Source organism: Mustela putorius, unplaced genomic scaffold (genome assembly GCF_011764305.1).
Source record: "Mustela putorius furo isolate JIRA1106 unplaced genomic scaffold, ASM1176430v1.1 tig00003958_pilon_pilon_pilon, whole genome shotgun sequence".
In the NCBI taxonomy this organism is placed as follows: domain Eukaryota; kingdom Metazoa; phylum Chordata; class Mammalia; order Carnivora; family Mustelidae; genus Mustela; species Mustela putorius.
This window is the reverse complement of record NW_025422102.1, coordinates 38690-52560: the sequence shown is the minus strand read 5'-3', so window position 1 is coordinate 52560 and position 13871 is coordinate 38690. Positions and strand designations below refer to the sequence as shown.

General features: G+C 43.4%; 1 long non-coding RNA gene across 2 annotated transcripts; it reads right to left on the bottom strand.

The window, feature by feature from the left end:
- Positions 1–492: 492 nt before the first annotated feature.
- Positions 493–10850, bottom strand: LOC123389145. Of its 2 annotated transcripts, XR_006603677.1 has the most exons (4): positions 10794–10835; positions 6107–6179; positions 3622–3741; positions 493–702 (listed from the first exon to the last, which is right to left on the bottom strand). It is a non-coding gene; the product is annotated as an uncharacterized LOC123389145 (long non-coding RNA). The 2 variants fall into 2 exon arrangements; XR_006603678.1 differs by lacking the exon at positions 3622–3741 and having other exon boundaries at positions 10794–10850.
- Positions 10851–13871: the final 3021 nt, after the last annotated feature.

Sequence of the window (13871 nt, the reverse complement as noted above, 5' to 3'; positions counted from 1 at the left end):
TTGAAGTTCCTCACTTGACAGTTCTGCTTTAATCAGTTTGTGACAAAACAGCCAATTGGTGGTGGATGCAAAGTGCACTGATAAAGTTAATATCAGGGAACAATTTTTTGAGTGTCAAGCATGTGCATGTGTGTGCACACACATATCCATGTGCTAAGCATTATGGTAAATGTCTGACAAGAACTAAAACATCAAAAAGTCAGGATACCCCATTAGCTGATATTTTTATTATTCCTACATCCTAAACTATGGAAAACAGGGTCAGAGAATAAGAAGTGGCAAAAAGAATCAAGATTTGAGGCAGTTCGACTTCACAGCCAGCCTTGATCAATAAGCATGTACACCTGTGTCTAGTTTCAGCTCTGTGTAACCTTGCCATAACCTTGGATAAGCCATTCATCTCTCAAGTTCAGGTTCTTGGTCCAAAGAGGGAAGGGGCACAGGTTGAGTACCTCCAGTGGGACTTCCTGGCAGGCTTGTTCATCCAAGCATTCCTGTTTCAGTTTGAGTAATTGAATCCAGTCTTTGTTTTACCGAAGGCCAAGCTTGTCCAGTGTGTCCATGCCACCAGCCAGCAGCATTTGTCCATGCCATGTAACAACTGAGCAACATTCATAGGAATGGGGGAGCAAAAGATGTCCATAGTTGTTGACAGATGTTCTGCACGGAAGGACAGGAGCCTGCTGTTTCTAGTGGCCTTCTCTGTCGAGTTAAAATAAATGGCAATTATTTTCAACAACAGGGATGAAAGTACAGGGTATTATGCCAAGCGAAATAAGTCAGTCAGAGAAAGACAATAATCATATGATCTCAATCATATGTGGAGTTTAAGAAACAAAACAGAATCATAGGGGAGGAAAGGAAAAAAAATAAAACAAGATGAAGTCAAAGAGGGAGACAAACCAGAAGAGACTTAAAGAAAATATTTTTATTTACTTATTTGACAGAGATCACAAGTAGGCAGAGAGGCAGGAAGAGAGAGAGAGGAGGACGCAGACTCCTCAGGAGGCAGAGAGCCTGATGTGGGGCTCGATCACAGGACCCTGAGATCATAACCTGAGTTGAAGGCAGAGGCTTTAACCCACTGAGCCAGCCAGGTACCCCTCAGAAGAGACTCTTAATCACAGGAAACAAACTGAGGGTTCTTGGAGGGGAGGGGGATTGGTGGATGGGGTAACTGGGTGATGGACATTAAGGAAGGCATGTGATACAGTGAGCACTGGGTGTTATAAAAGACTGATGAATCACTAACCTGTATGTCTGAAACTAGTATTATATGTTAATTAATTGTATTTAGATTAAAATTTTCTTTAAAAATAATTTTAAAATAAAATAAGTAACAACCAAATAATGATCAGAGTTATCCAGCAGGGAGTATCAGATCTAGATGTCAGTTAAATTTAAGGGGGCTTGCCGAAGTTTAGGAGAGTCACAATAGGTCATTTTCCTGTGTGGGGAAGTCTTCAGGGGCAGTTCCAAAGACAAAGATTATTAATATTTCTCCTTCCCCCATTCCTCCTAGAGCCAAAGATGTTTCCTCCACTCACCCACTGGCCCTGTATGTAGGTGTTTCTTTCTCTCTACCAATCACAAAATCAGTGAGTAGCCATAACTTCACCTTTTCCAATATTCGCCTACCCCCGACCTTTTGTTTTTAATGGCCATGGGCAACAGGGACAAAGACATTTTTCAAAAACTTACAGAGATCTATTATGCTCTACTACCTTGGCCCGCATGGGCCACTGCAAAGGGATTCTGCAAACTGTGTACTCAGATGAGTGGTCATTATCTTCAAAAAGGCAGGGGCTGTGATAGACACAGGAACCAAAAAAGCAAGAGTTAATGGACCATCAGAATAATGGAGTACCAACACTTTTTCGTTCTTGGCTTGAATCCTCAAGGTCCAGTGTCTCAACAGAATTTTCATTTTGGTCTCATCTGACTCACTTGTCCACCCCTGGGCCAGTGGGCAGTTATACTGAGAACTGGAAATTTTCCTTAGAAGAGAAAAAGAGTATTTGTCAGATAAACCCAGGAAATGTCCATTATAGGAAGTTAGGCCTTTTTTCATGGTACTCCATTAGCACCCTCCTGACTGTTAAAGAAAAAAAAATTTGTGACACCCATTAAAGACAGTAAGGAAGATTTTATTCAAGGGATGCTACTATGATGGGATTTTATTTTATAGTATGGGAGAGAAATCTGGCTCAGCTCAGACAAATGGAGATTTATAGCTAAAGAGCATGGTGGGGGTGACTGAATGTAAAATTAAGATGGAACATCAAGGGTAAGGGTGAAGGGATTCTGGCTAAACCATCTGGACAGTAATATTGTAGAAGGAAGGCTAGGGTCATAAACTATTGAGAGTAGGGGATAAGGAATTTTTTAAAAGACTTATTAATAAATTTTAGAGAGAGGGAGCAGGGATAGGGGTAGAGGGAGAGGGAAAGAGAATTTTAATTTTAATTAAATTAAATTAAATTAAATTAATTTTAATTTAATTTAATTGTAATTTTAAATTAAAATTTTAAAATTTTAATTTTAATTAAAATTTTAATTTTAATCTTTACTGAGCATAGAGCCTGAGGTGAGGCTTAATCTCAGGACTGAGAGATCATGACCAGAGCACAACCAAGAGTCAAACGTTCAACCAACTGCACCGACCAGGTGCCCTGGGAATAAGGGATTTGATCAGATATTAAGCGTTATAGATACTGAAGCACCTGGGTGGCTCAGTTGGTTAACTCTCTGGCTTTGGCTTAGGTCATGATCTGATCCCAGGATCAAGCCTGGCATTGGGCTTGCTGCTCAGTGGGGAGTCTGGTTCACTCTCTCCCTCTGCTACTCCCCCAGCTCAGGCTCTCTCTCTGTCAAAATAAATAAATCTTAAAAAAAAAAAAAGAGTGGTAAGAAACCAGGGGTGAGAGATAAGGAATTTGATCAGATATCAAGAGTAGGATAGGAGATTGCTGAAAAATTGACTAAGCAGGTTTCTTGCTAAAACTGGGCTAAGTGGGTGGAGCCTGAGATCAAGGCTCACAGAAAGAGGACTCAGAGGAACTTGACTCAAGTCTGGTCAAGGAGAAAATCTTCATCATCCATGACCATTGTATTTTCTGCAGTCATACATTTTACTAATTCTTTTATCAGACATTCAGTGAACGAGAAACATGAACATAGCAGCAATAATATAACAAATGTAAGCGCTCTAGCAGAGACAAAGGCAGTATAGGAATCCATCTCATCAGATTTAGAATATGCATGACTCCATGACTGAATTACTACCACTGCTTGACTTTACTGTTGAGATTAAGATGTAGTACAGAAGATCAGAGGGACGGGAGGGAAAACTGAATGGGAGTCATCAGAAAGGTAGACAAACCATGAGGCACCTTTAACTATAGGAAACAAACTGAGGGTTGCTGGGGGGGAGGGGAGTGGGAGACATGGAGTAACTGGGTGATAGGCATTAAAGAGGACACGTGATGTGATGAGCACCAAGCGTTATCCACAACTGATGAGTTACTAAATTCTCTGAAACCAATGATGTACTATCTAATGGTTAATTGAATTTAAATACCTAAAAAAGACACTTAAAAAAAAAGATGTAGCATAACTCACAATATCCTTTGAGTGGAAGAATGTGCGGACTTTCCACACCTCTGCTGTCCAAGTCCCATGGCTAGTAGCCACATGTGGCTAATGACCACTTAAAAGGTGGCCAGTTCAAATGGAGAAATGCTGTAAAAGCAGAATAAACACTGGCTTTCAAAGACATATTGTAACCAAAGGTCAGAGAGTATTGCCACCCTCACATCGCAAACATCGCATGACTTCTACAGCTAATGAGAGTGGGACCCAAGATGGGAGAGGTCAACTTGAAAGTCCATGATGTCAGAAAGAACATCAGGGAAGAAAGAGAGAAAGAGTTACAATCCTGGAGTGGATGGGTTGAGGACAGTCAGAATGCCTTTTTTTTTTTTTTTTTTGGTGATTCTGTATATGGACAAGGAGAATTCACTGGAGATGACATCTGTATGCCTCACATTTTCAAGGGAAAATTATGAAAACCCATATAGACCCACAGCCATAGTTTAATTATGTTTGAAATGTATTCAGATCTACTCCAGTCAGTAAATTGCATACTTTCACATTTAGCTTCTCCATTTTCTCTTAGGCCCCTCTCATTCTTGAAATCCCAACACAAATCCCATCTCTTGTCTAAGGACCATAACCTACCTCACTATCAAAGGCCACAGTTCATTAATTCATTTGATTCATTCAAAGCAACCTAATCTTGAGTGATGTCTTAGGCTCTCTTCTAGGGACTGGTGACACGGTGAACAAAACAGGTAAAGTTCTCACTTTCATGGAGCCTATCTGGTATTTAGGGGAAAATCTTTCCTTATCAACATGAAAAGACTTATTATGAATGTTGCTTAGAATTTCAGTTTTTTTTTTTTTTCTTGACAGTATCTCAGGTGATCATCTTTGAGGTGGTTCTCCTGAAAATCCCTTTGGGGGGTACTGATTCGAATTTCTGAGTCAGACACTTTCCTAAAGACAGGGGTCACAGGAAAAGTGACAACTGTCACTGTTGCAGTAAGAACAGGGATCACAATGCTTGAAACAGAGATATGCTGCTCAGCTGTCAGAAAGTCCACAAGGCTCCAAATGTGTGTGGCCAACTAATGGAACCTGTAACTCAGAGCTTATCATCCTGAGAGCAATGGGAAATCCCTCTAGTTAAGGACTCTCCTGACGGAAGCTTGACAATGGCCTTCACTTACTATGATGTTTAGGTAATTATACACATTAAGAAGAGTGCACAATGCATTTACATTTCCATGATACCATCAAGGATATTGTTTTATTAAAATGTTACATCTAGAGCTGTAACGTATAGAGTAGTTAAGTCAATCACTATGTGGTACAGGTGAGACTATTGTAACAGCCATACTTCCCGTAAAAAAAGAAAAATTTTTTGTGGTTTCTGATCTAGAAATCAGCCAGTGAATAATTCTATATCAGTGTCCAGTTACCGGGATAAACATGTAATCTATTTATACTTCTGAGGGTAAGCTGAATTGCGATCACTGTTCTAGTAACTACTCATTTACCCAACATAACAGATATAAGAAGGTAAAAGGCTTCTAAGGAGACTGGCTACTTATATTTTGAACCACATCTTGGCAGGTATAACTTGCAACTTGAGCTTAGTGGTAGGATTTCTAATATTTACTTTCTCCTTCCCTTGGCAAGTCAAGTTAGTTAAAAAGTAATTAGAGTTGAGTCCATTGTTTTTCGTAAATGTTTACAGAGCTATAGAACTCTCAAGCTTTCTTTACTAGACAGGATTAGATCACATTAGTGATAAAGATCAGAATGATTTACATTGCTAAAATGAGAACTGCCTGTCAGTTTGGAGAGAAAGCTCATTTTTATAACCAACAGATTGGCTGGGATAGAGATTAATGAGTGCTATGGGTGGGGTGATGAAAGTGATATATTCAATGACCTGTGGAATTTGTTCTGTAATTTCCCCACTCCTCTGGTCAGCAGAGCATCTTCTTCATTACCCAGCACTGCCCATAACTGCATTCAGAAAATCACTCTACCAAAATGGTTATTTGTTTTTCCTTTTTAAATAATTTTTTAAAACATTTGATTTATTTACTTGACACATAGAGAGAGAGAATGAGAGCACAAGCAGGGGGAGCAGCAGAAGGAGGGGGAGAAGCAAGCTTCCTGCTTGGTGGGATTGCACAAGGGCTGAAGAAGACAGAATGGGAAGGGGACAAGGAGAATAGTGGGTTTCAGCTTCTTGGAAACAGAGCCCACATCTATTTCTATGTTTATCTCACTGCTCTAAACCCAGGTCACAGCACAGTGCCTGCAGCAGATTCATGGAAGTGCTCCAGAACTGATGACTATTGCTATTTATACTACTAAAATTCCCCCACAAAGCGCCAAGTGTCATAGCTTCTCCCAGTTCCCCACACTGAACGCAATGAAGAATCAAACTATCGGGTTAAGGATGGCGAGAGGCGTTTAACAGGACCCAGATCACAGGAGCCATATTGTATTGCAGGACCAGGGGTCTTACCAGTGACTAGGTATTCACTCCTCTTGAGAGGCTAGCTCCTTGGATCTCCCTCTTCAATCCTCTGAACCTATGTCTGGCATCAGAAACAAAAGTAAACATAACTTATCGCCCTTGTTTATTTTTTAGTATTATTTGTTACAGAGGAAGAGAGAGATCACAAGCAAGGGGAGCAGCAGGCAGAGGGAAGGCAGGCCCCCCACTAGAGCCTGGTATGGGATTCAATCCCAGGACCCTGGGATCAAGACCTGAACCAAAGGTAGATGCTTAACTGAGTAAGCTACCCAGGCATCCCTTATTGTCCTTCTTTAAAATTTAATGTATTCTCTCTCCCTCTCTCTTTGTCCCCACTCTGTCACTCATACTCACACAATCACAGAGTCACAGACAATAGCAAGGTATTTCCCATTCTAATTCGCTAAGGCACTATGAGCTTAAGCTCAACGGAATCACTTTGCCAGCTGCTGCTCTACCGTGCCCTGATCCCTTCTCTGTCCCCAAGCTCGATCTATATAACTCAAGTGTCATGGTGGTGGCTCTTTATGCCCTCCCTCCACAAGGCTGTCATCAGCACACTCTTCCCCGTGGCTCCACTCCCCGGCACTGGCTGCCTTTGGCCTACTGGTATGCCCTCTCCTAGAGCCTTTCCACTCTCCCTGAGGGGAAGACAACCCTTACTTCTCCCCTGTGGCTGTCACGTGTCCGCTATATATTATGACGATCAGCCCGATTAAGAGATTGGGAACTAAAAGACCGGCTTCTGGTTATGGATAAAACTAACTCTGGGGCTTGGGACACATGACAGCAGCACATGGTGGTAGAACTGAGATGGTTAGGGAGTTAACCTGCATTTTCACATCTGGTCAGCAGCAGAACAAAGAGGACACCCCAGATCTCCTATCTCCCAGAACAGTACTCTTCAAGTAACTTACAGCCCCATCCTTCTCCAGCTTTGGGAGTGGCACTTTTCCAACCCCAAAGTCTTGATTCTAGGCAGCACTCTGAGAGATATTCCCTCCAGAATCACCCCTGGCTAGAAGTAGTGGTTGGCTAAGGCCTCCCAAATATCTTCCCTTCAGAGTTGCGCTTGCATCAAACTCAAAACTGTGGCACGTACGGGACTTTCCTGTCGGCCTCTAGCTCTAATGACCTATTGGACTTCAGAGGTGCTCTTTTATACCCACTTACCTTAAAACATCACCGTGTGACTCCTCTAGAATTCTCTCCATGGTTTTTCTCCTGTACTAATTGTTATGGACTGAATTGTGTCCCCACAAAAGTCATATATAGAATTCCTAATCTCCAGTGTGACTGCATCTGGAGATAGGGCCTACCTAGAAGGAGGTACTGAAGGCTTGGTGAGGTCACGGGAGTCCTAATCTGCTAGGACTGGTGTCCTCATAAGGGGGAAACACATGAAAGCACTCCACCTACCTCCCATCTAGGGGCCCACAGAGAAGAGGTCACCTGAGGGCACAGTTGAAAAGACAGTGATCTATACACCAACAAGAAAAGGCTCACTGGAGACCAACCTTGCTGGCACCTTGATCTGGAACTTCTGGCCTCCAGATCTGTGAGAAAATATATTTCTGTCATTTAAGCCCCCCAGCCTGTGTTTGGTATAGCTGCCTGAGTAGACAAAAATATACTGATAAAGCCTTCTTTCAGGCTTGGGAGAAACTTTCTATACACTGTGCTCCATGCTTTTGGGTCTAACCCTTCTCTCCATAGCCATTGCTAATATTTGAGCCAGAGAAGTCATGAATACTAGGAATGTTGGAATTGGATAGGGGATCAATAACCATCTAACTCAGTATCCCCAGCTATGAAGAATTCACACACACACACACACACACACACACACACTACAAACATGGTTATCCCACTTAATTACATTGGTGATTTCTTGATACCCAAGCCCACATGCCAGCTCCCCTTCGAAGTACTAACCTCACTATCTCCCTGTGACCTACCCACCTCCATGCAGACTTGGGACCCTATACCTCAACTCCTGCCAAGCTAATGACAAAAGTTTATGATTCAGTTCCTATCTCTCCTGCTTTATTCATGACCTCTTAAAGTCTAGTGACCCATCCTCCTCCTCTTTCTAAAAAACAAAACAAAACAAAACCCACTGCTTCCTGGGAAACTTTCAGATTTTTTTAAATTTTTTTTTTATTTTTTATTTCTTTTCAGTGTAACAGTATCCATTGTTTTTGCATCACACCCAGTGCTCCATGCAATACATGCCCTCCCCAATACCCACCACCTCGTCCCCCCTACCTCCCCCCCACCCCTTCTAAATCCTTAGATTGTTTTTCAGAGTCCATAGTCTCATGTTTCACCTCCCCTTCCAATTTCCCTCAACTCCCTTCTCCTCTCCATCTCCCCTTGTCCTCCATGCTATTTGTTATGCTCCACAAATAAGGGAAACCCTATGATCATTGACTCTCTCTGCTTGAATTATTTCACTCAGCATAATCTCTTCCAGTCCCATCCATGTTGCTACAAAAGTTGGGTATTCATCCTTCTTTCAGATGTTTTTTACCTCTATAATCTACTGGAGGATAACAATGTACCAGAACCCTTGAGTGACCATTGATGCCTATTGGTCACATCGTGTATGAAACGTAGGACCCTATTCTGTGTTCTTAACAATCATGGCTTTGACTCGTAGCTGAAGGTGGACTTTAACTGGAGTCTATTGTGCAAATACCTGAAGCAGGAAGTCCCCTGCCCAGTGAATGAGGCATGCAGACTTCCAGAGGTCTTGAGGTCCTCTCTTCAAATATACACATTCACTTTGAGCAATCAGGATTCCCACCCAAACGAGAGACAAAAGAAAAAAAAAAAGAAAAGAAGAAAAAAAGAGAGAGAGAGAGAGGAAAGAAAGGGAAGATGAAAAAGAAGTTTCAGCCCAGATGGGCCCCAAGGTAAGATTTATGAAGTAGACAAACAAAAAGAGATAAAAAGACCGATACAAGTATATGACAAGAGAAATATATATATATATATATATATATATATATATATATATATATGCAAATAAAGAAAGAACCTCGTCAAAAAGAACCACAAGTGTAAAATTTATGTGCTATCAGGACAAACACAAAAAACACAGAAACACTGGTGGAAGAAGATGGGAGAGTTCTCATAAATTCTCAGTGTGTGTGAGGAAGGTTGTTTTGATTCTTCCTGGATGTATCTTGATATCTTTGTTAAAGGACTCAACTTTCCTAAGATAAAGGGGATTAAAAATTGGTTTACCTATAGGGGTAGTATTGATTGGGGAAAGGGGATTACTTTGAAGTTTAACTCTATATGAATATTAGAGGATAAAAATAAAAAGGAATAAACTAAACTAAATTTAAAAAAAGGAATTCAAAAAATAAAAATGCAAAAGAAAAACATAGGTGTATGTATCAAAAAATTCAGGTTAGAAAGGTATTATGGAATTTGATGTACTGTACAACTCGCTGTGATGGTAAATAGGTTAAAAAAATTACCTATGTGTTAAAAAAAAAAATGAACCGGAATAGTGGGAACAAGTGAACAATACAAGTTTTCCCATGAAGTAGTGGTTGTTCTCTTGTAGTCCTTTTTTTTTTTCCCTCTTATTTTTTCTTTCTTGGTTTGTTTTCTGGGGGAGGGGCCTGCCACGTGGGTTGTCAGTCAATGATGTTTCCTGAGTTAAGTCCTCCCACCCCCCTCAAGGGGGTGGGCTCTGAGGAAACTGGTTTTTTTCAGGCTTTTGTTCTCTGGCGGTTTTAATGCTTGTTCACTTTTTTTTCCCTCTCACCTTGACCGCCTTTGATGGTTTTTGTAGTTTTAGAGGAAAACAAACCACACCCTGATCTCCCTCTCAGAGAGAAGCATCAGTCTGGGTGCAGAGCCTAAATAAGTTCCCCCTTGGCCACTGGCAGAACAGGTTCCAAGTTGCAGACCCCTGGGGGCGCAGGGTCTTTTGCTTGTACCCAAAGCCAAGGCAGTGGCAGCTGTCTGGGAGCTCCCAATCGCCAGAGAGGTTCCAAGCAGTGATCCCACACTGAGATTTTGCCGCTGGCCCGGGCTGGGAGTGCCTGGCTTGCGCGCACCTCTTTCAGAGGGGGCGCGCATATCGGGCGGGCACTGAGAATGGGGTGCTGGTCCGTAAGCACCAGGCTGGGCTTTTTCGCACCTCTGTCGGGAGAGTTTGGGGCTCTCGGCTTAGGCTTTGAAACAATGGCGCGGGTCAAAGAGCGCCGGCCGGGCCTTTGTAACTCAGGGGAGCATGAGGGACATGGGCGCGTATCTCAAGCTTTGTGGTAGGGCTCGCGAGTTCTGCCCACCGGCGTGGCTCCCATCCCCTCACAGGAACTAGAACCCACGCATTCTCGGGCGCGCTGGTGGCTTAGGGACCAAGAGCTGGTTTCTCTGCCGCACTCTCTCTGCCTCAGCGCCAGGGAGGCTGTCCTGGGACCGGGGACTTAAGCCCCTGTCCCTAGCCGCCCCGATTCCCACAATTTCCCCCCGCGATCCTTTGCTCTTTTGGAGTGCTTTCAACCAGTCTCCATGTTAACGCTGGTCCCCAGACACAGGGCACTCTCGCTTGTATTGGGGTATTACTTTCCAACCGGTCGCCTCTGGTGGCTCCCTCCCCCTTTTGATTATCTTCCGGTATCAGTCCACCACCGTTCCCATTTCGCTTTACCTGCCCACTGGTGTCTTCTGCCCCTATAGAGATCCAGACGTGTATAATTCTGATCTCAGGCTGATTTCATGGGTGATCGGAGTTCTTTGGTAGGTAATCAGCTCACTTTGGGGTACAGGCTGAAAAGGCGCCTCCTCCTACTCCCCCGCCATCTTGTCCCTCCCCCCACACATTCACTTTGAACAGTCGTACCCTCCCCGAGGGAAAAGGCGACCATCCAAAATCAGCGTGTGACCTCAGAGAGTTGCTGCTAGATTGCAGGCAGTGTTAGCGTCCTCCAGTTTGTTGGCCCCTCGGTGCTAGAAATCCCCATTTCTATACACAAGCTTCCTCTCAAAATTCTAACCAATTAATGGAGGCAACTGGGTAATTTTCTATCGACATCACAAAAGTCCAAGGCTATGTATTTTGAAACAAACAATTTTGTCCTCTACTGGGTTTGCTATTTTAGTAGAATTATGTGTAAGAGAGGCAGTTAGAAAGAGCTTCTGATGTACAAATTTAAATTTGAACTTATTCTAATTTTGAACTTTATTCTCTTCCCTCTCCCTGGAGAATTTCTTTCATGTCCTTTTTAAAAAAGATTTTATTTATATATTTAACATAGAGACACTGCAAGAGAGGGAACAGAAGCAGAAAGAGTGGGAGAGGGAGAAGCAGGCTTCCCACCAAACAGGGAGCCCGATGTGGGTCTCAATCCCAGGACCATGGGATTATAACCTGAGCCTAAGACAGATACTTAACAACTGAGCCACTCAGGCACCACTTGTTTCATGTTCTTAATAGAACTGAGAGTTTTTGTATAGAATATGGATGGTCACCATGATTCTATAGTGCCTTGCCTGACCGAGATATAAAAGTATACAAGCACCAGCTTTCAAAGGATTACATCCAGCAAATTCTTATGTTTACCATAATGTTAATTTTTAAAATTTAGTTGTTTAGATGCAGTACAAAAAACAGATGTTTGTCATTTTTGTAGCAAATTATTACTGGTTTTTCATTCATCTTTGAGAGTCCTGGTGAAGATGTTTGGTTCCCCTTGAAGTACTGAAAAGAAGATACTAAAAAATATTTGGGGGTGACTGGGTTGTTCAGTCGGTTGAGTGGCTGCCTTCGGCTCAGGTCAGGATCCCAGGATCCTGGGATCGAGTCCATCTTCAGTCTCTCTGCTCAGCAGAGAGCCTGCTTGTACCTCTCCCTTTGCCTGAAGCTCTGCCTACTTGTGCTCTCTCTGTCAAATAAATAAATAAAATCTTTTTAAAAAACTGGAAGGGCTCCTCAGTCACTCTTTCCTACTATCCCCATTTGTACATAAGGAAAGGCAGTGCAAACCTGGAGGGAGGAGCCCAGAATGAAAAGGAAAGAAAGAAAATGAAAAAGAAAGAAAATGAAAGGGGAACTGGCTGAGAGACTAGAACCGAAGCTTCAGGAAGCTTCTACTTCCAGGAAGTAGAAAATGGGATGCTTGCTTCCAGCTTGGACAGTATGGGAGCTTGGGTAAAAGAAACAAGCAAAATCCCGATGATCACGAGGCTCTGGAGGAATGGGGTGGGGTACCCAGGTGACCAGTAGGTTACAAACCCTGATTCTACCCATTTTCATTAAAAAGAAAAAAAAATACCCTGCAGTTCATCCTCTTCATGCACCTCCCTCCTGCAAAGAGAGTACAAAGCAGTGACTCTCGAGGTACATAAAAATGAGTGAGACATAAACCAACAATCACAAACGTTTCAGAAAAATCAAGCCACGGGAAAAAAGAACAGCTTTAATATGTTTTATCCTTTCTTTCAAGAGAGAATATGCACCTAAGGGGGGAAAATAGTGTTAGACATTAACATCAATGTAATTAAATTAATCATATGGATAAGCCAGAATATCTTATCATGAAATGAGAGCAGGCTGTTATAAAAATAATTAGCCGGTATCTTGGAAATACAAATAGCAACAGCAGTAAAAAGAAACCTTTCAAAGAGATGGGTTGAATAGCAGAATGAGCACTGCTTAAAACCAAACCAGAGAGATGGAATATCAAGCTAAGGAATTCTCTAAGAAGGCAACCCAAGGAAGAAAAAGAAAAAAGCTCTGAGTGACAGGTAAGGAATTACAGAAGACAGACCTAAAAGTTCCAGTAGAGGTCTACAGACATCCCATTTTTGTTATCTTTCCTGCTTATCTTCTCAGCCAAAAGTAAAGCACCTCAGCACAGTTGGACTTTTTCCCAGTTATTGTTGGCTTCTGGCTCAGAGGCTCAAAGTGCTGGTTTGGGCCCCAGTTTTCCCCCAGGATTCCCCTACCAGCACCTGTGACTTTTTCAGACAGCCTCCTCAGGAATCCCAGGACAACCAGCAGCTTCAGCGCTACCCAGTCCCTAGCACTGCGCCTCCTAAGCTAACACTTCGTTACACTCTACCCATCGAGAGCCGGTCCGAGGCGACGCCCCAGGACTCCAATGAGTCCAGCTGCCAGATGCCAATCCAGCGATAAGAAAGCTCGTAAGCTCCAGAAAGCCGCCTGGGGACGCTGAGCCCCAAGGCCCCTGCATCATGGTCCCACCCCTCCACGCAGACCCCGCCCCTTTATCAGCCAGGCTCCGTTGGAGTGTGGGGCCTTGTGGGAGTTGTGGTCCCCCCAGGGCCTCCAGCCTCCTGCGGAAGGTGGGGCTGGCAGCTGGAAGAACCCGGGAACCACAGCTGTGAAGGACGCTTCTGCCTCCCTGGGAACTCAGGCTCTATGGCGGCCAATTAGGCAGGACCACGTGAATCTCCAAAACAAGAGCAGGAGCAGGCTGGGCGCCTTCCCCTAGGCCCGCTGCCCTTCCGGCCCTCCCGCTCTCTCGCACTCCCTCACTCCCACGAACACCCTCTAAGGTTTGGAACTTGATGAGGGAGCAGGAGGCTGACTGAGGACAAAGCAAAAGCTGGCACCTTGCACCCCCTCTCCACCCGCTCCCCTCGGTAATATGTGTAACATTCCTCAGGCACCCCTGACCGCCATAAACGAGAAACAGAGAGTTAACTTGCAGAGATCACAGTCCTGCAAGACAGGCATCTCCCAGCTATCGTGATGTTAATGGCT